At 42.0% G+C, this 22242-nt stretch overlaps 1 protein-coding gene across 1 annotated transcript in view; it reads left to right on the forward strand.

The window, feature by feature from the left end:
* Positions 1-22242, forward strand: part of LOC310904016 (nuclear pore complex protein Nup153-like) — a 250767-nt gene that overhangs the window by 54740 nt on the left and 173785 nt on the right. The window lies entirely within an intron of this gene.

Genomic DNA, 22242 nt, shown 5'->3' on the forward strand with positions numbered 1-22242 from the left:
GTTTAAAGAAGCAGGTAGGTTCAACAACCAAACTAAACACAAAAAGCACCAAAGAAAGTCAGACTAACAGCACTGAAGATTGTGTTCTGGTAAATACAGTCTATACCATGTATCAGGATGCAAATATAAAAATCAGAAGAGAGCCTCTTAACAACTTCAATTTTCATCCCTGCCACTTACTTTATTTGATTACTAAGATTGGATGAGTTATGTTTTAAATGGCATAGAAAATCTGACCAAAATTTGTACAGTACTATCATGATCTACTTAGAAATGACTAGGCAGGGATGTAAGTTGGTACTACTGATATTCAGTGCATCCTGTAGCTTACATCTGTTTCACAGTTTTGATTTGAAAAGTTTATGGAACTTTTGATATTTGGACCATTATTTTATTTGCGTTACAGGAATAAACAACAGTGTTTACGATTTCTTTATATTGCATCATCCAGAAGTCCCATTTAATGATTTGAAACTTAAATTAACTTAAATACTTAATATTAACTTAATATTAATTAAATACTTAATGTTAACGTAAATACTTAAATTAACTTACAGGCAGCTTATATAACATCCAATAAAAGAAAAAATAATCTGAATATTCATGGTCATAGTTTTATGGAATAGATTTTTCCTATTAAAATGAGAAAAAAACTCTCTCACAATGAGTTTGGTGAGTATCAAAAACTGAGTCATCGTTAGCAGACATGCAGAATGCTCTCTTCTACTACTCTTTTTCACACTCTTGGCCTGTATCTTTCTGTACGACTTAAATATGAAACCAAAAATTAAGCTTTTTTTTTTCTTTTTATACTTGGCACTCGTTTCAAGTATCATTCCTGTAGAAAAACTATACAAACCTTCACCAAAACATTACTTCTCTTCTTAGGACTCATTCATTCAATTGCTAACGAGAAATGTTATAGTTTGAAGAATCTCCAAGGTAAGAGAATTAAAAATTTCAAAATTACATAAGCAAAGTTCAGGTATTCAAACACAGGAAATCAATTGGAGCCTGCTCTGAAACCCACAAGAAAACAAAAACAATGCAAAAATAAAGCGGTATTGTTATAATTTACTATGATGCAATAAAACTGACACACTTAGCTAGTTACTTCAGTAAGCTCAGTGACAGCAATTAATTTAAGAGTCACTTACCTGTTCTTGTACAGCTCTTGATAAATAGTGTATTCCTCTTTCCCTTCTCATTTTGCCACCTCCGCTACTCACTCCTGAAGACAGACCATTGGACGCAGCAGTACTGAATTTGTAGCTGGTCACATTGCTAGCACACGACAGTACAGAAGTTGGGGGAAACAAGAGAAAAAAAAATTACCAGCCAAATTTTTTTTTCAAGATATTAGAGCTGTTATTAGTCCTAGAATTGAAACCTGCTGATCAGAAAAAAACTAAAGCTGTCTCACAAGTTGCTAAACGCTGGTAAATACTTGATGTTCTAAATAGGAAAAACTTTATTAACAGCAGCAATGAAAAGGACATACATAAGTGCACCGTTCACACGGGAACAATGACTAAGCCAGAAGACCTGAAATAGAAGAGCTGATTTAGATTGTTATTTTCCAGTGCTTCCTTTAAATAGGACTGGTTCTCTGATTCTGCGATGCACGTGTATCTTTTGCAGGGATATAAAAGAACAGCTCACAAAAATACAGAAAGAGTGCACATATGCACACATACACATGGGAAACACTGCCAACAGCTCTGATAGAATAGGGACGCCTTAGACTTGTGTGGCAAGGTAATATGGCCTAAGCTTCAGAAGCAGCTCTGGCTTTCGTGTGGCCATCAGCAGGAACAGCAGAGGTGTTTGGGTATGCCAACATTCCAGAAGTCTTTTCAGACATGAATACAGATCCCTTTTGTAAGGCATACAAAGGCGTTTTTCTGGTACTTAAAAAAGCCTAGCTCAAAACCAGAAAGATATCCTAATCCAAGAGCAAATGGGGAAAAAATAACCCAAACCAGAAGTGGAATAGGGAATAACTCTAACAAAAGTACTATGGCAAGAAAATGAAGTATGCCTGGAAAAACCGTGACATCAAAGCTTATCTTGCAGCCAATCAGTCAGTCAGTACAGAAGTGCATTAGATCGCACTGGAAGACACCAGGTCAAACTCCCACAATACTGAGGAGGAGAACTGGTCTAAACTTGTCAAATACTTGACAACAGCCTGCTTAGCACTGTAACTGCATAGAGGAAGACAGATCCCTAAGGCAGATGCTCAGACTTTTCTCTAATCCAAACTGTCAATCCATTAGAATTCTGAAAAAAGTCTTACATCAAAATAGATCTTCATTCAGACAACTATCGCTTGCCCATAACAGCCCATATTCCTCTTTCTGTTAACACCTGTGAGCTTCAAGGGGGCAAAGACAATTGTCAGCCTTCAAGCAAGTCTAATCTACAATTGGACTCAGGTTTAAAATATATACACACACACACACACACATAGATATATAGCATTGGTGGGCCAGAGATTTACTGAGTATTCCAACTCAACTGTCCAAAGGGACTCTTGCCAGCAGATCAGTGTGGTGCTCCTGCTCCAGAACATGGCACCCAACAGAGACCAGCATCACAAAAAACACTACCACCACTACCTACTCTACAAACAAAAGGTAGGGCACTGCAATAAACTTTGTGAACGAAATCAAAAGCAGTATGAGTTTGCTCTATCTCCTTCCTAAATGGAGAAGTAGAAAGGAGTTCTAACAGAGACAATTTAGAACAGTTTGAAAAAAACATAATTAAAACCCAGCACCTGATTGCACCTGTACCAGAACCTTAAAGCCAGTCGCTTCCACCCCTAAAAAGGTGGTTGTTGTGAAGTCCAACTTTTAGATGCCAAAACAAAGTGTTGAGTTCTTTCTGCAAGCCAAAGAATGCCCATGGTCACATAAGAATTGCTTGGCAGATGAGCATAGAGTCAACAAAATTCCCTGCTACTGTTCTTTGAAAAGAGCGACCCCCTAAAAACCGAGTGCAAAGTCTCTTAACTCAAGCATTATTACCCAAAACACCATTTGCCCAGAAGGAAGAGCCATCAATATTATCTGGAGGATAACTCATTTGACCTAAACCAAGAAAGCAGTATAACACAAAGCAGTCTCCTCAAGAAGAAATTCAATTAATTCTGCTGGATTTTTTTTATTTTAGAGATGAGTTAGCATTTGGCCTCAAATGATTCTAAAGAACACATGGTCTTCATGTGAACTCAAAGCAGACAATTAACTTCATCATGAAAGGAGTATTAAAAAAAAGAATAATAAATCATAAATCTTCCTCCATGTTTTTGCTTAAAAAATAAAGAAAAAAACACATCAATAAACATCCTCCTGAACTGTAACTCACTTCCCCTACTTCACCTTCTAAAGAATACTTCAGAAAGAATCATCCCATTAGGACAGAGCTTTCAAACTGCAAGCAATTAAATAGCTAAAACTAATAGCTTTTCCCCTAGGGAACATTAGGAGGGACAAATTATTTTGTTATAAGTAAACTGAGTTATAAACCATGAAATATCTGTCAAAGCAAAATTTGTAACGCTACAGATTTAGTTAAACTACAAAATGAGCCATATTTCCTGTAGAAGGAAAAAATTAGGCCTCCAATAGCAAAGATCCTTTCTGTGGATACAGAAAACGTGCCTCATTTCCCATCTTCGTATCCTACTCAGAAGATAAACTTGGGATAAAAAGTGGTGTATCAGTACTTTTATTCTTGCTCATCTTCCTTCCGTTCATAAAAACAACAATTTTCTCAAAGTTATATTGATCTTCAAACACAATCCAGACTTTGCAGCTCCCTCAAAATACAAAATTTTCATTGGATTTCCCATTCCTTTTACTGAGAACTGTCACCACCTTTCAGGTGCAGACTGTACTGAAAAAGGAGATGTCTTTCTTCCTTCAAGTAAGTTTTAAATTAATAGATGTCATACCTTTCAGATGGTTCTGCTCGCTGTTCTGCAGGCAAAGTCTTCTCTCTCATCCCCTGCAAGTTAAGTTTAGTTCAAGACTTAGCTGAATATGTACAGAATACACAAAGTACCAACAACCACTTCATGTGGTTTTTTGTGGTTTTTATTTTATTTATTTATTTTTAATTTTATAGCACTGAATACACCTCACCTACTTAACGTTGTTCCCTAATTCAGCATTGTGGGTACAGTTCAGTTAAATTTTGGGGCTAAAGTAAGCACACTGCTTCACTCAGCATTGAGGACAAACTGATAGAACACTAAATCAAATTTGTCAAATCCTCTAACAAAGAAAGTAATTATTTTAAACAAAATGACAAAAATTGTGTGTGTGGGGGGGAGAGTTTTCATCAAAACTTGTGTTTACCAACCCCGTAAAAGGGACATACTTTTCTGTTTTCTGTCATTTATGAACAAACAAGGAAAAAAAAAACCTCTACCCCCCTAAAAACTAAGCAGTTGCTGCTACATTCATTTTAGAACTTTACCAAATGGAGATTGTGCTGGCTAAACAATACAGAGATTGAAAGAGTTAAAAGCAATAAGCAACCAGTATTACTGTCCACTTTGATTTCCAGCCTAAGAAGCCCATACACTTAACACGTGGTCATTTGTACACTCAGACTGATACTGGAAACACAGATGTTTTCGCAGAAAGAGATGCCCATTTAATTTTATGGAAAATTTATTAGACTCCATCTACTCCAAAGCAATCAAAACCGATAACTCAGCACATTGTCAGAACTCTCACTTGGAGCACATAGCTCACCTGGAATAGTTTACACAGAACACGAGCATGTTTCATCAGTGACAGCTTTGTGTACATGAGAATATAAAAGGAAAACATTTCTGTCTTTTAATATTCTTTCACTGAGAACAGGATGACTCAATAGCACATCATGACATCGTGAAAACAACCACAAGACACTGAGTGTTCCAAAAACAGAATTAAATCCATAAAAGCTCAATCTATTTCACAATGGTTCCCACTGCCTTAAAGCTCGCCTCAAACATACTATCAGTACTTTTTGCAAAGATAGGATAACAATTGGTTTGAGAAACATTCCAAGACTGGAAAAAAAAAACAGGCACATAAGGACTCAAAAATGTACTCACTTGGAACTTTGTGTCTACTCTCTGGCAAATTTTGCTGGACTGAGTAGTTGAAGTCGGTGATGGTTCAGAATACCGCGTATAACGCATCGGTTGACGGTTTACCGTTGGTGTCACAAGTCTCTTAACAGGTGGAGACTGGAATGCATTCTGGGATTCCAGCTTTGAAAGGGAAACAGCAATCAATTTATCCTTACGTCCACCCAAATTAATTCCAATATTTATTGATGAAAACAAATTACAGAACTATAAACCTCCCCCCATCGGTCTTGGCACTCAGTGAATACGATTTGAAAATTCTGAAGACCGTTCAACTTGTAGAGGGAAATCACCAGAAAACCAGTAACGAAATCCATAAAGCTATATATAAGTAGCCAAAGTCTGACTGAATTCCATTTCAAAATTTGGCAGTTAGCTTCATAGACAAAATAATTCATGCTACCATAATTAAAATAACCCATGTTCCTAGAATATGCTCCTATCTTTTCCTCTGCCCACACTGTGATTTTTTTTTTTCAGTAGCTTAATTCATTAATTTAACATTCGAAGTGTTAAGCAACTAATTATACAGGCTTCTGGGCTTCACATCCCCTACATTTTCCCTCTTCAAAGTTACACAAACAATAGAACACACTCAAAAAAACCAACTTGTCAGTCTTACAATAATCTCATTCATTAAAATATGATCCAATGCTTTACATGTGCATTAGATGCACTTCACGTAGTGGGTTTGACTTCCCTTTTCAAAGCATTTTCACAGACCAGAGTTAATTTTTAACACAGACCACTGCGTGTTCTGCAAAACTGACTTAACTGAACTGTCAGACAGAAAACAAACCCTAAAGGCTACAAGATTTACCGATGGCTCCGCCTGCGGTCTTAAGGATCAGAAAATACAGTCTTAGGAAGCATGCTATTGTTCAAATCAATACCAACAGGAAATTTTTGTTTACGCTGCAGCTTTAATTTCACAGTATCTCCCAGCTCTTAGTAATAGAATTCACACTCTCTCTAAAGTATATAAAAATACATCTTTCTAAAAAATATTACATTCAGTTTGAAACCTTGAATAAGACATGTTTTATGTAAGTTCACAAATCTACTTCGAGTGAACGATGGTTCATTGCTGGTTTTAAAGGTAAAAAAGAAAAATATTAATTCCCCCAGTTAGGCATTCAATACACGAAGAGTTATTCTGCCTGGTACAGCTCCTTGAAATAAGAAAAATACCACATCACTGCTACCCACTGCAGAAGTTTAGCCTGAGTGCACAAGTGTTCCGTCAACCGCATGTTCACTTTAGCAGGAAAACACACGATCGTCTCCTCAGCAAATAATTGCTTCTCATCACGGGCTACCCTTCTCCCGCCACCATTATGAATTCTAGTATTATGAATAGACAATCTATCTCCTTTCACCCACTGACAGCTGCGTGCAACATTCATTTAGTGGCTGACAATTTCAGGCTCTCTGTTGCAAATCTGGCAGATCTTTCTTAATGCCTTATCACACGTGTATTGCTATAATATAACTGAGAATTCACACCAGATTTGGTTTTAGTTATTTGGATAATATTTATGATATACTTCACTTCTCCATGCCCTTGTAATTTGGCAGATGGTGAAAAGATGGTCCAGGAAATCTGAGATGTTTGTAAACTCTGAAGTGATTGTAAACTTAATTATACATCCATCCAATCAAGGAATTAGCACAGAAACTTCTTGAGACACTGTCCCTTTGCTCATTAGAACAGAAGATGAAAAGTTTGCACATCTTGTTATTTCCTTCAGTCACCTGATCTTCAAGTGGTCATCTAAGGGTTTTGTAATTTAATAAGCCCAAGGATACCCCTAACTAAAGTCATCAAAAAAAGATGACTAGTTTTCATTTTTTAAAGAAAATGAAAGGAAATCATGCTTTACCACACCATTATCACCAGTTCTGTGCTACCTCCAAATAGGAATTTAGGAGCGTAAGATTTATAGCGTCGGAAAAGAAAAAGAAAAAAAAAAACCTCTACCCCCCTAAAAACTAAGCAGTTGCTGCTACATTCATTTTAGAACTTTACCAAATGGAGATTGTGCTGGCTAAACAATACAGAGATTGAAAGAGTTAAAAGCAATAAGCAACCAGTATTACTGTCCACTTTGATTTCCAGCCTAAGAAGCCCATACACTTAACAAGTGGTCATTTGTACACTCAGACTGATACTGGAAACACAGATGTTTTCGCAGAAAGAGATGCCCATTTAATTTTATGGAAAATTTATCAGACTCCAACGATGGTTCATCGCTGGTTTTAAAGGTAAAAATGAAAAATATTAATTCCCCCAGTTAGGCATTTAATACACCAAGAGCTATTCTGCCTGGTACAGTTTTGCAATTTAATGATACCCCTAACTAAAGTCATCAAAAAAAGATGACTAGTTTTCATTTTTTAAACAAAATGAAAGGAAATCATGCTTTACCACAGCATTCTCACCAGTTCTGTGCTACCTCCAAATAGGAATTTAGGAGCGTAAGATTTATAGCGTCGGAAATTAACAATTTTCCTCCTCTTTACTTTGAATGGTGATAAAAAGCACAAAAACTAGTTTTCTGTGCCCGAATGAACACGGAAGTCTGTACAAAGTCTATATGACCACTCAATCAGTATTTTTCTATTTGTGATCATTTCTTCAAGAGAAAACTTGCCTCAAGAGGAATTTTAATATGCAGCTTCACCCCAAGTTGGGGGACAAGATAAAACGACTTGGTGTGTTCTAGAGTTGTTGCTCTCAACTTACAAAGATAACATAATTCTTAACCTGAGTAATCTTCACAGCCCATCATCTACTGTGGATACATGCCAATATTAACTTGATTTGATGTCTATGTTGTCACTGAGGTTTGAGAAAATTTTTCTAATAGTGATAAAGCATTGAAAAAGTTATCTACCTCAGCTTAAGACATTATTGGTTCTTACCTTTCTTCGTTTGGACTGGAAGTCAGTAATGTCCAGTTTATCTATGTCCGGAGGCTGAGGAAAAAACAAAGCATAACTATTAGAGGGCAATTTTTTTCTCCTGAGAGAGAGGGTTCCCTGCAACAAAAATGTGGGGGTTCATGGTCAACTTACACAACACAGCAGCAAAACAGATGCCATTCTTTTAGCATCCTGTTGAAAAAACAGCGCAATAAATTAAACCGGCCACAACGTAAGGAAGAATAATTTTATCTTTATGCTTTGATGGCACATTTACTAAGTTTTATAAACACATGAAGCAAAAACAGATTAAAAGAAGTGCTATTTACCAACAAAGGGCTTGACAGCTTCTCCATTGCCTCCAAGATGCGCCGTGCTGAGGTACTTAAGGTAGCGTGGGACCACACAGTTTCTTGTCCAGCTTTCGCTCTCTTTTGTGCCTGAAAAATTAGCATTTTAAGTGTTACAATGGTCAATTCTGAGCTAAAGAGGCATGTATTTTACGTCCCAAGGCTACACTGATGATACAATCAATATATTCTGATGACAGAGAAAAATGCAGTCACTGGGAGTTTAAGCCATAAAGAAGAGAATACATTCGGAGTTTAATGAAGTTTACCTTGGGCCTCAGTGCATCTTGCACGTGCTTGTTGCACGAGCAATAAAAGAACTCCGTACTTGTAAAAGGTCAAGACGGATGATGCCAGGACTGCTAAGGCCTCCGAAGCAGTAATCAGGGAAACAGAACTCAAGAAAAGGCTTGTGGTACAGAAAGCATTTTCAGTAACAACACAGACCTCAGAGTTTCACGATGGTCTAAGTGTACCATCTTAAAATCAGTGTATACAATCATAACCAGGAACTAGTTTTACTTCTCTCTTGCTTCCTCCCTTCCCCCAAGATTAAAGGTGGCTGCAAATCTTTGTCTTAAAAGATAAAGATCTGATTTAAACTGTAACAGATCTAAACATTACACTGAAAAAGTAAACTGTTTATTTGCACCACCCAACTTCAAATATCAGTCAAAAACTTCCTTTGGTGTGACTTTTTTTCTTCCCAGGTTAAACCCCTCATATAACCACACTGTGCTTATCACACGATGTGAAGACAGGAAGCAGACCACGCAGCATGTAAAAACACAAGTGAGACTCACAGAACCACAGAATGGTTAAGGTTGGAAGTGACCTCTAGAGATCGCCTGGTCTACCCCCCCGCTCAAGCAGGGCCACCCCGAGCAGGTTGCCCAGGACCATGTCAAGTCAGCTCTTGAAGACCTCCAAAGAGGGAGACTCCACAGCCTCTCCGGGCAACCTGTGCCAGGGCTCCATCACCCGCACAGTGCAAAAGCATTTCCTGATGCTCAGACAGAGCCTCACGTTTCAGTTTGTGCCTGTTGCCTCTTGACCTGGCACTGGGCACCGCTGAAAACACAATGGCTCTCTATGCTCTTTGCACCATCCATTCAGGTATTTATATACACCAATAAGATCCCCCCAAACCTCCTCTCCTCCATGCTAAACAGGCCCAGCAGTCCCTGCCTCTCCTCAGAGGAGAGGTGCTCCCAGTCCCTTGATCTTCTTGGTGGCCCTTCGCTGGACTCTCTAGTACCTTGCTGTCATTCACAGCAAGCAGCAAGAAGCAAGCTACTCTCTCCTTTAAAAGCCTAGTATTTTGGTTCCTCTTTTTACCATAATGCAGTAATATTGTAAAAAACAAAAATAGCCGACCAAAGAGGGTTCCCAGCTTTGCACCACAAGGTTTCAAGGTTTCCCGTAAGTGAGGTACTTGTACTGCCCTTTTTCCGTTGCACAAATGGACTGTCAGAACAGAGCCAGCAAACCCGCGTTTTCATTTTCTTCAAATTCCTTTTGATTTATCGATAAAAGTCACTTTCATTTAAATACATTCCTACCAAACCTGATTTGACTTTCCTTTTCGATTCAGCTCTAGCTAATCAGAGTTGTCAGCAGTTTTTATTTGCTATTTCCAAGAACTCTTGGGGGCAAATAACTCTCTCCAAGAACTATATGAATCGTTCAAAACAGAAAGCATGTTACTGCTTATCTTGGGACTGCATTTAGTCCTGCATGCCTCTGTGTACCAGAAGAACAAAGGATCAGCAAAGTTGATTTTAGATATTTTCAAAGACTGCAGGTTTATACAACATATCCATAGCATGAATGTAGGCATGCTTGGAAAAGAAGATCCACAGATAAATATTAGCCAGGTTTGACTACTGTAGCTTTTGCTACCATAAACACAAGTTTTCAAAGTTATGCTGTCATTGGCTTTTTTGCATCAAGTTATTTTAACGTAATGTAGTCAGAGGCAGACAATGGCACTTAAATGGAATTTTTTGAAAGACCTAACAACAGAGGAAACCCCAACTACCAACAACTAGCCCAAACTGTCATTCTTGTTCTTTCTGACAAGTATTACCTGTGGTAAAAACTGTCATTAAAGAATTTAAACAGAAATCAATCTCAGACGTCTATTTTTGTAGACCAAGAGGGCAGAAGAGCAACTGTTACCACATATTCAGCTCCCTGCTCAAAGCTCCTTTGGCAGTGCTGCTTTTTTTATTTCCATCACTATTTCCCACTACACTACTTTTCTCATACCTGATAAGGTTCCGTCTTTGGCTGCCTTGATCTTACAGCTGCAGCACCGGCATAGGCCGTCTTTCCGGGGTAAAATGGAGAAAACCCAAGCTGGTTTTGCTTAAAAACAGACGTGCTTCCACGTACCTACGGAAACACAGTATGAGAAGTGGATAGAAAAACAGGTACACATTCAAACTGATTAAAAGAAATACTGTGCAGTACTTACAGGACACAGTCCTCCAAAAACAAATAAACTGAATGCAGGTTTCTTAGAGCTAGCTGCAGAATGCTGCAAGAGGGAATGAGTTCTTTCAGCTTCTGTGGGCCAGAGCAGTGACGATGAAGTATTTTTTAAAACTGCAACATCTGCCAAAATGACGTATGCTAGATGTAAATGCCTCTCGTACGTACAGAACTTTAACAATAAAGATCACACTAATTCAAGTTCTTCATTACAGAAAAATAAGCATGACTTCAGCTTCTTTAAATAGATCAACTTCACGTACAGACTGAAAACCAAGTATCACCTACAAACTTGAAAACTGTTCACAGAGCTGCAAGTAGTTTTCAGCAATCTTACCAAGTTAATACTGTGCTTCCAATGCAGATTTTTTTTTCCTTCAGGCTAAGATAAAAGAGGACCGCATAAACATCAGTGCATTTGTACGGACAAAGCTTTTTTCTGTGTTGGTAAAAGGCTGGAGGCCAGCACAGATCATAATCGCACAGGTTTTAAACCTGGAAGATTCCCCAAAGGCTGCTCTAAGAGTTAACGATCTTCTGCCCATGTATGTTTTACGAAGACACACCAGAAAGTTCTAGTGCACTCAGGTTATATTGCTAAAGCCCAGCAACTCTACTCTCAGCTGTACAAAAGTTCTCTGCAAAACCTGCTGAGCACACGTCAGTCCCTGTCTATATGGGGGACTAGAAAAAGCTGCAAACCTGCTGTTCGCCCTTTCAGCGAGAAGACCTACGTACCAACCTACATCGACACGATGCTTATTTTTTATTTTAAAATGGTGTGCTTTCCTCAATGAATTTGGCAAAAGACATGAAAGTATTGACAGCTGAAGCCTTCTACCAAGAAAGGTCAAAAAACAGCCTATAGCTTATGACAGAGTAGTTTCTTTATCTTCTCTTGCTGAAACACAGGAAAACATCTCGTGTTCCTATTTGTCACCTGCACTTATTCACATTTAACCAGCTGTCTGTTAGATATTCTGAGTCACTCTTCCTTCTAGACAATCAGCCTAGTTGTCAAGCTACGGCAAGTCAGCCTGATTTCCTACCGTCCCAGTTCAAAATTTACATATAACCTAGCTGAACGTGTATATTTCAGCATTGACTCTTTCTAACATCAGGGTATCATAAACGTATTCCAAAGCACGCTTCTATTAAAAAGGTGATAGGATTATATACTTCTAAAACACTAAAAATTCAATTTAATTCTCGCATCCAAAGTTGACATTCACCTATTTTATTTACTAAGGTGATGTGGAATATTAAAGAACGCAAGGTACTTCACATTAAAAAAAAAGTCAATTAAACAGAGAACACAAAAATCACCTTCATCAGATGCTCTAGAGGAGGAATCACTGGTTGTTGAGATGTTATCATCGTCTTGTTGAGAGGTAGAATCTTCTATTTCTTTTATGAAGGACAGCCTAGGACTGCCAATGCCAAATACAGAAGATGTCGAGGGCTGACAAGGTGGGACAGGAGAATCCAGCATGGTATAATTCAGACGGCTCCGATGAAGAGAGGGCCTTGTTAACACAACTGGGAAGTTCAGTGCTGATCTACTTGTGGATGGTTCTAGACAAGAACAGGGAGATAATTAGCTTTGCTATAGACAAGCTCACAGAAGCCAAAACCTGTTTCCTATCGACAGCCATGCTATTGCCAAGTTCTAAGCGCAAAAAGAGAGAAGCCAAATTTAACTTCTTCCTCACCCAGATACGGTTGCATCTAACTGTCTGGCTACAACAACAACACTGCTTGCGATACACAGTATTAATGTTGCATCCAGAAGTAGTTAACTATGAGGTTTTACAACACCACATTCTGACCCCGTGCTCAAATGCTCTAACGCTGACTTGGCCGTTCACTAAATCAAACATATATACTCCTTCTCCCATGTACAGCTTGCAATAAGCTTTACAAAATTTGAGATTACACGGTAAATTACAGATAACACTGCAGCTTCCATAATATTGGAACAAAGGTTACATTAATCTGAATACACAACATGAAAATGAACGTTTGCAGTACTTTTTTCCCAAGTTCTTCCATATCAGCTCACGTTAGAGGCAAAACATCATCTCCTACCCATTAACTATTGGGATTTTGACCCAAGGGACAAGGATGTTGACCCAAGTAACCAGATGAGCATTTTTCCCTCTTGAAGCAAAGGGTCTGCAAACAATGCCAGTGGCCTGGAATAGGTGGCCTTGAAGTCTATCTTGCTAAATGAATGGAACTATTCATGGGTATTTTGCCTGATGAAAGCCTACTGTCTCTCCCAGGAATCTGGGCAATTCAAATGACTTTGAGCCACTATCCTCTTGATACTTGAACTGAAGCTTAAACTAGTTAGTTCAATCTTCATAACCACTGCAGTACCACTAATTAGCTCTCCAAACCATGAGCAGATTTTTAGGACAGCACCGTTTGAGATACAGAAAGTTCTTCAGGCGGAAGGCCACCCAATATAGGCTCCAGCACACTGATACCTCAGAACTGAAGAAACACATTGGTTTCAAAATGTAGTAATAATTAAAAAAAAAAATCTTATTCTTAAGCATAGTAAGCAACACCCACGGACAGCAACATAAGCTGCAAAAGGTTCCAGGGTGTCCACCTGCTCCTGATCTCCTGGAGTTAGCAAGCTTGCAGTGCAGCTGTTCTTACTGAAAGCTCCTTTCACGCAGTTACATAGGAAAGCCAACATGTGTTCCTCAGTCACGAAGACCTTCTCTATTCTTTTCTCCAAACTCATTCCCAAGCTACAGCTACACAGAAAGCCATCAATCTCCTTGTTTACAATTAGATGAGATTGGAGGCAAAGATATTTCCTCCTTATTTTTTGATTCTGCCAACAACAGAAGCAACTGACTTTCCACATTATCTATGGTTACCTACGCACGCTCAGACAAAACTTCTTTACTTATTAAAAGCTGACTTCCCCAAAACAGCTAATTTAAGAGAAACTCAAATAAGAATAGATGCAAATTTATACAACAGGACTACAGGAACAGTGAGAGGCACTGGATATAAGACAAATTAATCTTTCATGAGGTAAAGGAGTTGCAAACCTCGTTGCCAACGGTCCAAATACCTTTTCAAAGACACCCCCTCCCCCCGCGTAGACCTTAAAGTTATTGAATATTTTAAGGATAATAATCTCATAAACCACATCCGTGCACAAGTTCCCCAGTTCACCATCAAGTTAACGAGGAACTTTACTAAATTGATCAAAGCCCAAAACAAAAAAAAAACAAAACAAAACAAACAAAGTCGGGACACGAGACGGAATTTTCCTCTGCCATTCTAGCATCTAGTCTTTTGTTTCGAAGACTGCAAAACAAATTAATTTTTTTAATTGCCTTAGGCAATTAGACAGATTTTCATTCCATATCTTTTAAAAGATGGAAAATGCAACCCAGCACACTTGCAAATGACTTATTTTCAGCATTTAGCACCTGGCTAATAGAGTACCTAAAGTTAACTGATGCCTTCCAAGAGCATAAGATGTATGCTTCGTAACTGTGTATACAGTTTAAAGCTAAGACGGTTTCACAAACAGTTGTTTTGACTTTTTTTGGGTTTTTTTCATTCTGTCAAAACCCTCATTCCAATTTCCTTTTGAAATTCAGATTCAAAACTAGAAATCAGTGAATAAATACAGATGGCCAGAATTCCAAATGATTTTTCACATACCTCGTCTACTAATTCCTGCTGGTTCAGGCGTGAATCTCTCATCGATTATGGTATCTTCATCTGAATAATCGTGGTGATAGTTTACCGGAGTCTCCTCCTGGTTTGCAGATTCATTTCTGTCTACACACTCCTCCTCACGCTTATTGAAATACTTCTGCAGCCAGGCCGGTACAATATTTTTCACCGTTTCTGTCATTCTGCTAATTAATCCCTGCTTGAAAGAAAAAACACTTGTTTAATTACAGAAACGCAGTCAACAGCATATGCTGGGATACCACCTTCCACGGACCTTGAAGACAGATATTATACAGCAAATATTCAGAAGACGACGACGAGGTTGATCCCTGGCATAGGATCGCTACACTTCTGGTAAACCTAAATTCACCTAAGATTGATTTACAACTACCTATCACTTTCTGCACTTCCAAGTGACCTTGGCAAGGTTCAAAGTTTTGAAACCTCTGCCAAAATTCACCAGCAGGTCGTCAATCTGCAAGGCTATCAGGAAACTCTACGCCTGAACAGCTCCTGACCTACAGACTTGTTCCAGGACTCTTCCTCTTCGCACCCTCCCGTGAAAACCAACTAAACCAGAAGTTCAGCAATTATCTACTGCGACAGTCAGGACCATACTACCCATTAAAATCAGTGAATCTAAATATTTTCAATTTTAGTAATGCTGAATTGCAGTGACTATACGCACAAAAACCAGTTCTGCTCTCAACAGTCAGGCTAACCCAGAAGATGTCCTGGAAGAAACACAGCTATAGCTATAGCACCAGCACCTCCTCTTGCAAGAGCCTTCTAAAGCTGTTGCTGTATTTTGTAGAAGACTGACTCTGCGGCATACATCGGGTACGATCGGAGAATTCCCACCTGACCGAAAGCCCCAGGAACTACGGTTAAATAAAAGATAAATTAATATAAATGAATATAATTAATAATAAAAATTAATAATAAAAATTAATATCCAGAAAGCTGACAATCATGAGCTAGGCATCCTGCTAATCATCCCTCCTGCAGGCAGGGGGAAAAAAAAAAGGTAAATTAGATCCAGGACTAGTTCCCAGGAACTTTGAAGCTGCTAACTATACTGCCTACAGTGCCCAGGCACCTTCAGAGCTTAATGGTAAGAGACAGAGGGTTTGGTGGGCTGTAATTATGATCACAAGCACACAAAACACATCTATTTAAGTATTTCTAAGAATCGACTTATCGACTAAAGTTGTAGGGGGAAGGATGAGAAAAACAGCGGGGTAGGGATCAGAACCAGAGGTATAACCTCACAAAATCGCATCGGTCGCTTTCGTGCCTCCCCAACTGCATCACTGAGAGACAATTAACATTAAGCCACAGAACCTTCTGCAGAGTGGACATGATATTGAAAATAAACTGAAATTAATTGACAAATGCTCTAAGCAAGCTATCTGCTCAAAGCTCGTCCTTTTACGTTATGAACATTTGCACGATTCGTCTGGTTACAAAGCTAACTGCTATAATAAATGCACACATGTAACACCTATCAGTTTGTCTATTTATCAAATCATTAAAACTCTTCCCCGATAAGTTACTGTTAATTTGATCTGCGCTGGATGTGCAGCAGCCATTCTCTGTGCAGAATCCCCCAGATATCCCCACGCACGTGTTTGCTCTGGCACACTCTTTAAATAAACCTACTGGAAAACACGCAGAGATAACAGACAATGGAAAAGTTAGAAAACCATCTCCACTGATTATTTTCAATCCACGTGTAAGGTTTATCAGTTAGCTACACAGTGTCGGCACACGCAAGCTATGGCACTTTCAACATTAATGCACTGTTCAAGCCAGAGGTTTCAACGGTTGCTCTGTAAGCGTGGGGAATGTTTGCATTGCCCTTCCAGGCCAGCTTTAGATGGACAAGATTGATTGTCAATATGTGGTATAAGGGACTTGGCATTTCTGCAAGTGATAAAAACCTAATTGAGCAGCTATCCATGCGTAGCGCTCCCTTGGTTTTGCATATGATAATCAATCCCCTCAGCTACGTTGCTCATTTAATAGCGGAGAGGTTTTGGCTGAACAAACATGTGCAGAGGGCATCTCCAGAGCATCTCTCTGGGCGTCCTGACATTTCTTAGCAAAGAGCTGCTGGGAGGGATCTCGGCGCGTCCCCCCTCCAGCACGGGGATTTTCACACCCCGAATTGACGGACCGCTTTCACCATCAACCTGCTGTACCCTACAGCACAAACGAGAAGCAAAGCCTGGCAGGTAACGTTCAGAGAATTGATGATGGGCTGAGGAGGGGTGCAGGGAGCGGGGAAAGCCCTGGGGGTGGCACTGGGGGTCCTGAGGGCAGCGGGCTGGGGGTGAAGGGGAGGGGGAGGAGGGGGGTAATGGGCTGGGTAGAGGGGTAAGGGGGTAAGTAAGGGGCTGAGGGGATAACTGAGGGGGTTAGGAAGGGGCTGAGGGGGTAACTAAGGGGGTAACTAAGCCGTTGAGGGGGTAACTAAGGGGGTAACTAAGCGGTCGAGGGGGTAACTAAGGGGGTAAGGAGGTGGGTAGGGGGTAACTAAGGGGATAAAGGGGCGGGTAAGGTAAGGGGGTAAGTAAGGGGGTAACTGGTGGGCTGAGGGGGAAGGGCCCGCTGTGGGGGGGCCGCTCCTCACCCGCTTGCTCCTGGCACAGGGGGGCTTCGCGGCGCCCAAACGGTGGCGCCGCCTCTTCACCTTGCCGCCGGCCGCTCCTCCTCCTCCTCCTCCTCCTCCTCTTCCTCCTGCTCCTCCTCCTCCTGATCGGGCTCCTGGGCTGCCGCCCGGCGCCCCGCCGCCACCGGCCCTGCCACCGCCGGCCATGCCGCTGCCGGTCGCGCCGCTACCGGTCGCGCCGCCCGAGGCCATACCGCCCCCCCCCCGCGTTCGGTGCCGTCACGGGGCCCCCCCGCCCCCCGCCGCCACGCGCCGCGGGGCCTGCCCTGCCCCTCGTGGGAATAAAAATGTTGTTTTTGCAGAGTTACGTTGTTTAAAGGTAAGGAATGGGGTATCGAGGTGTGCTTGCAGCGATAAGAACGCTTAGCAGGCGACCTTGTAAAATGCAGACAACCAGACTCCGTAGAACAATTCGGGGAAAATCACGGTGTTGAGTCAAGTCAGGTAAGTGAAGAACCATTACCGCTTCAACCAGTAAAAAAGTCGAAAGAAATTCGAAATTTAACAGGCCGGCAACTGAAGGCCATGCATTGTCTGGGAAGCATCAGACAGATTGTGAGCCTGGATCACCCCCTCAGTGGGGAAACAGGGGAGGGTCCCGTCATCAAAAAGTATATAAACTGGGTTTTGGAACCAGCAGGGGCGCTCCTGCTCGTGGGACGCCCGCCACTGCGATCGCGAATAAATTCCTGCTTCGCTGAGCTCCTCGCCTGAGCCCAAGTTATTGGCTACGGAGTGTTTCTCACAATTTGGGGGCTCGTCCGGGAGCCAGTCGCCTACTGGGGAGCCCCACCGCCGCAGCAGCAGGAAGGCATGCCCCGCTGATTTCAGCGGTCCTGTGCATCGACGGCGGCGGTTCTGCGGAGAGCTGACAGAGGGCCCGAGACTGATGAAAGAGGCAGGATCCGTGAAGGAGTGGGGAAGGGAAGAAGGCAGGCACTCCGGCTTTGAGAATTGATCCGGTAACTCTGTGCACAGACCAAGGTAAGAAATAGGAAGTATTGCCTTGGGGGTCGGGTGAGACTCTGTGTGCCGTGTGATTGAGACGTACTTTTGTACGGAGCGAGTGTGGAGTCCTGATCCGCGGTTCCGCAGCTCCGCGAGGGGCGCGGCCGGAGACGGACGAAGCGTGAGATAAGGGAGAGAAAGGAAGAGTCTCGGGAAATGTGGTGTATGGTAAGCCCTTGCACGGGGAAGTGCTTGGCAATACACCAGGGAAATTTGGTGTGCGGTAGTCCTCGCACGGACGGGACGCCCGCCACTGCGATCGCGAATAAATTCCTGCTTCGCCGAGCTCCTCGCCTGAGCCCAAGTTATTGGCTACGGAGTGTTTCTCACACCCTCCCCCTCCCTCCCTCGCGCGCCCCCTCCCCTCACGGGAACGCGCGCCCCCCCCTCCCGCTGCCGCTCCCGTTCCTCGCCCCGCCCCGGTCCCGTCCCGGTCCCGCCGCCCTCCCGCTCCCGCCCTCAGGACCCGGCCGCCATAATGAACCCCGGCCCGGCCACCGTAAGCACGGGGCTAGGAGTCACCTCCAGAGCCTCCCCGCGCCGTGGCGCCGACCGCTGGTGTGCCGCAGCACCGCGCCGGGCGTGGGACGGCGCCCCGAGCCCACAGTGCTCGTCAGAAAAGCCCCGCACCGACAACCGATACCCCCGCACCGACAACCAACAGCCCCCACGCCGACAACCAACGCACAAGCAGTGTTTTAGGCCGGATTCGTGGCCCCGTTGGTCCGGGAGGCAGTCGTCACGCTAAATTCTACCCCACGGCAGGGGAACGATGGGCATCGTGACAGATCGCCGCCCCAGAAAATAAACACATAAATAAAGAATAAAAACGATAACGGGACATGAATCGTGCCCTTAATAACAGACATTGGGCAGTGAAATCACCGACTTCTGCAACAATACGTGCTCAGGGAACTGACTAAAACCCCTCCTGCATCGGCCATGTAATAGCTAGGCAAACATCACATAATACTTCCCTCCCTCATGTACACCAAACCTATTAAGGCAACCATAGTAGTGTGATAACGTGATTTTTCTCCTCCAGATCAGCGTCAAAGGCAGCTACGCTAGGTTTGCTCATAAGTTCAAACGCTGCTTTATTTATTTATTTAAATGCCATTTTTCTTATTTAGAAGGATTTCCATAGGGTGACAGGCCTTTAATGACACTCACGACTCAGAAACATTTGCCGATGCAGTCAAACGGTGTCTATTAACGCGAGGCACTGAAGTTAATTGGTATTAGAAATGAGCCAAAACGAAAGGCAAGTATCTGCGTGTCCAGCAGAATGACAGCGATCATCACCATTTGATCAACCTTCCCTGTGAGTTCTATCTGCAAGTTACTTTGAGGTAGTGCTAGAAAGAAGCGGTTAGTCCAGAGCATCCCTGCAAAAAGAAACATCCACGGCTTAAGTACCGTTTACTCTTTTGGTATCCTTTTAAGTACTTTTTACCCGTTTCGGACTCCTGCCTCTTCCCGGCTCACTGATGACAGCATTAGCAGCCCCTCAAGCTACTGTCCTACAGCCTTTCCCATCAGTGAAGAGATAGGAAAAACCCCACTACTTCTTGGAAGAGAAAACCAGCAGGTTTTTGAATAAAAGCACTCTCTGTTGCAGCTAGGTACAATGAAAAGAGTTTATGAAATCATTACGGGACATTCTTGTAGAAAACTTCCTCAAGCTTGGAAGAAAAAAAAACATTTCAGCTAAGTAAAACAGAAAATAACTGGAAGAAGTGAAGTATGGCGGTGTTGGAAAAGTTGCTTCAAAGACTTGTTTAATTAAAAAGAAGGAAAAAAGCAAGTTCCTACTGCAATCCCATCTTTGTCAAACTGATGGCGGGCACCAGTACGATGTGTTCAGCTAACACAGGCTGGAAGTTGTAACTGCAGCTGTGAAGTTTACCCAGTAAAAAGACTCCGCAAAGCATTCTAGCAGTTCCGATGCAATCACTGCTTCCTGAATTTATGACTCACGGTTAACACGGCAGTACAGGAAGAAGTCTGGCATTCACTGTGCTCTTACGGTAAAGAATCTGCCCTGCGCACACCATCCCAAGCCAGGTATGCGCTCCTAACAGGAAAGGACGATAGGCTGATAAGTCTCAGCAGAGGGAAAAAGACATCAGAGAACTACTTTATAACAGCAGCACGCGGGCTGCAACCAACGTTCTCTTCCTCTCATCATTTTCATTTCTGTGGACTCCAAGAGAATACACTCCCAACATTTTTCAGCTCTGGAGAACAAACAGCCCAACCAATCTCATTCACTGAACTACAAAACTGGTATTTTCGCTATCTAGTCCGGAAAAGGAGGCGCACGTCTCTAACGTACAGTGTAGAGACCTTGTTAATAGGCAAAGTCTGCATAAAATAGGTGGCCACAGCCTGATTTTCTGACGTTCAGGGCCTTGGGTCACACACCACCACAGCATCAGACTTAATGAAGTCACCAATCTATGTGGGCCTCTCGTTACACAGGTCACATGTTATGGACCAACCTCTCAAAGGCCAAAAACCAGCACTGATACTGCCGGGCCAACACATATCTGTAGCATCCCATTTCTGGGTGACAACACAATGAATGTTTCCACAAAGTACTCGATGCAACCTAACTACTGTGTTTGGTGATGCAAAGCAAGCCGTGTCAAAGCAGCGTAGCACCCAGGCACATTCCTGGAAGATGTTTTGCTGCTCACGTTGAAGAAAATAGATAAAAAAATCCTGTGCAGTTTGCACTTCTGAGCTCAAGTACCACAGCTATGCACTACAATTGAAGTGGCATCAAAGCTTGTAAGGTTTTGAAGCTTCAGCACTGCCATCCAAATTCAAGGAGGCTGCATCTATTATCTTGAATTTGCCCCAGCTCAGTCCCCTGAAACAATTCCATAGACACGTACAAGCAACCCTTTTCCCACCCAGATTCTTTGCTTCATCTATTCCACCTCTACCTTGTGTCATATTCTTATTAATCTGCCCCTCAAAAGACTCCCTGGCTCACACAAAGAAGCAACCCAACAAATCCCTGTTCCCAGCCACGTTGCTTTCATGCTTTGGGAAGAGTTAACTGCAACAGCTCTAACTGTGATGCCACCTCACCCCCTCCACCTATGTGAGGTTCTTTGCCTTCTGTCTCCTCCTACGTGTACACCTGCACTAGAACCAGGAAGAATGTGCTTCCTACAATACTCCAAGAGCCTCTTCTGTTTCAGGATGTCATCATTTCAATTCAGGACTGAAAGTATTCCTAGCAAAAACCCAACAGCTAATAGCTAACAGAAGCAGTTGCTGGTGATCAGCTACAAGTAACCTGGAAGTACTGAGGAGTCACAAAAGAGAATTTGCATTACATTTAAGAACAGCATGCAGCTTAGGACCACTGCTTTCACTGACTACACTAAGCCATAAAAAAGAATTGGATTCTTACCTGCCATCACAGCAATTATGGTTTATGTTGCCCCCAAAACACACACGGCAGTACCAGAACTGTGTCAACTAGCTTTAACAGCTTCCCCAGCTATTAAGTACAGTAATTTCTGCTTCCTTTTTTTTCTTGGAGGAATATTCTTTTGTTTCCAGCCTCACTTACTTATTATACACACTGTTAATTAGCAACTATTTCTCCATACTCATAGGGTTATGGAGTCCCTATGACTGGAAAAGACTCTGTACCCTTCAAGATAAGAACAGCATAAAGGCAGCAACTCGCAAGACTGCTCTAGCTTAAAGCAAAGCTTTCCTCATGGCTCTCATCTCCTTTGACTTGAGTACTGTCATCCTTCTACCAGAGCTTTAAAAACTTCATTACCACGAATGAAGGAAGACCAGAGCAATCAGAGAGGGTAGCAGAGGGTATAACTTAAGGAGCTGTTACTAGGATTTTTTTGTTGTTCCTGGTGGACTATTTTTCTCCTTGCCAG

This window comes from Anser anser, assembly GCF_964211835.1.
Source record: "Anser anser genome assembly, chromosome: 9".
Classification (NCBI taxonomy): Eukaryota; Metazoa; Chordata; class Aves; order Anseriformes; family Anatidae; genus Anser; species Anser anser.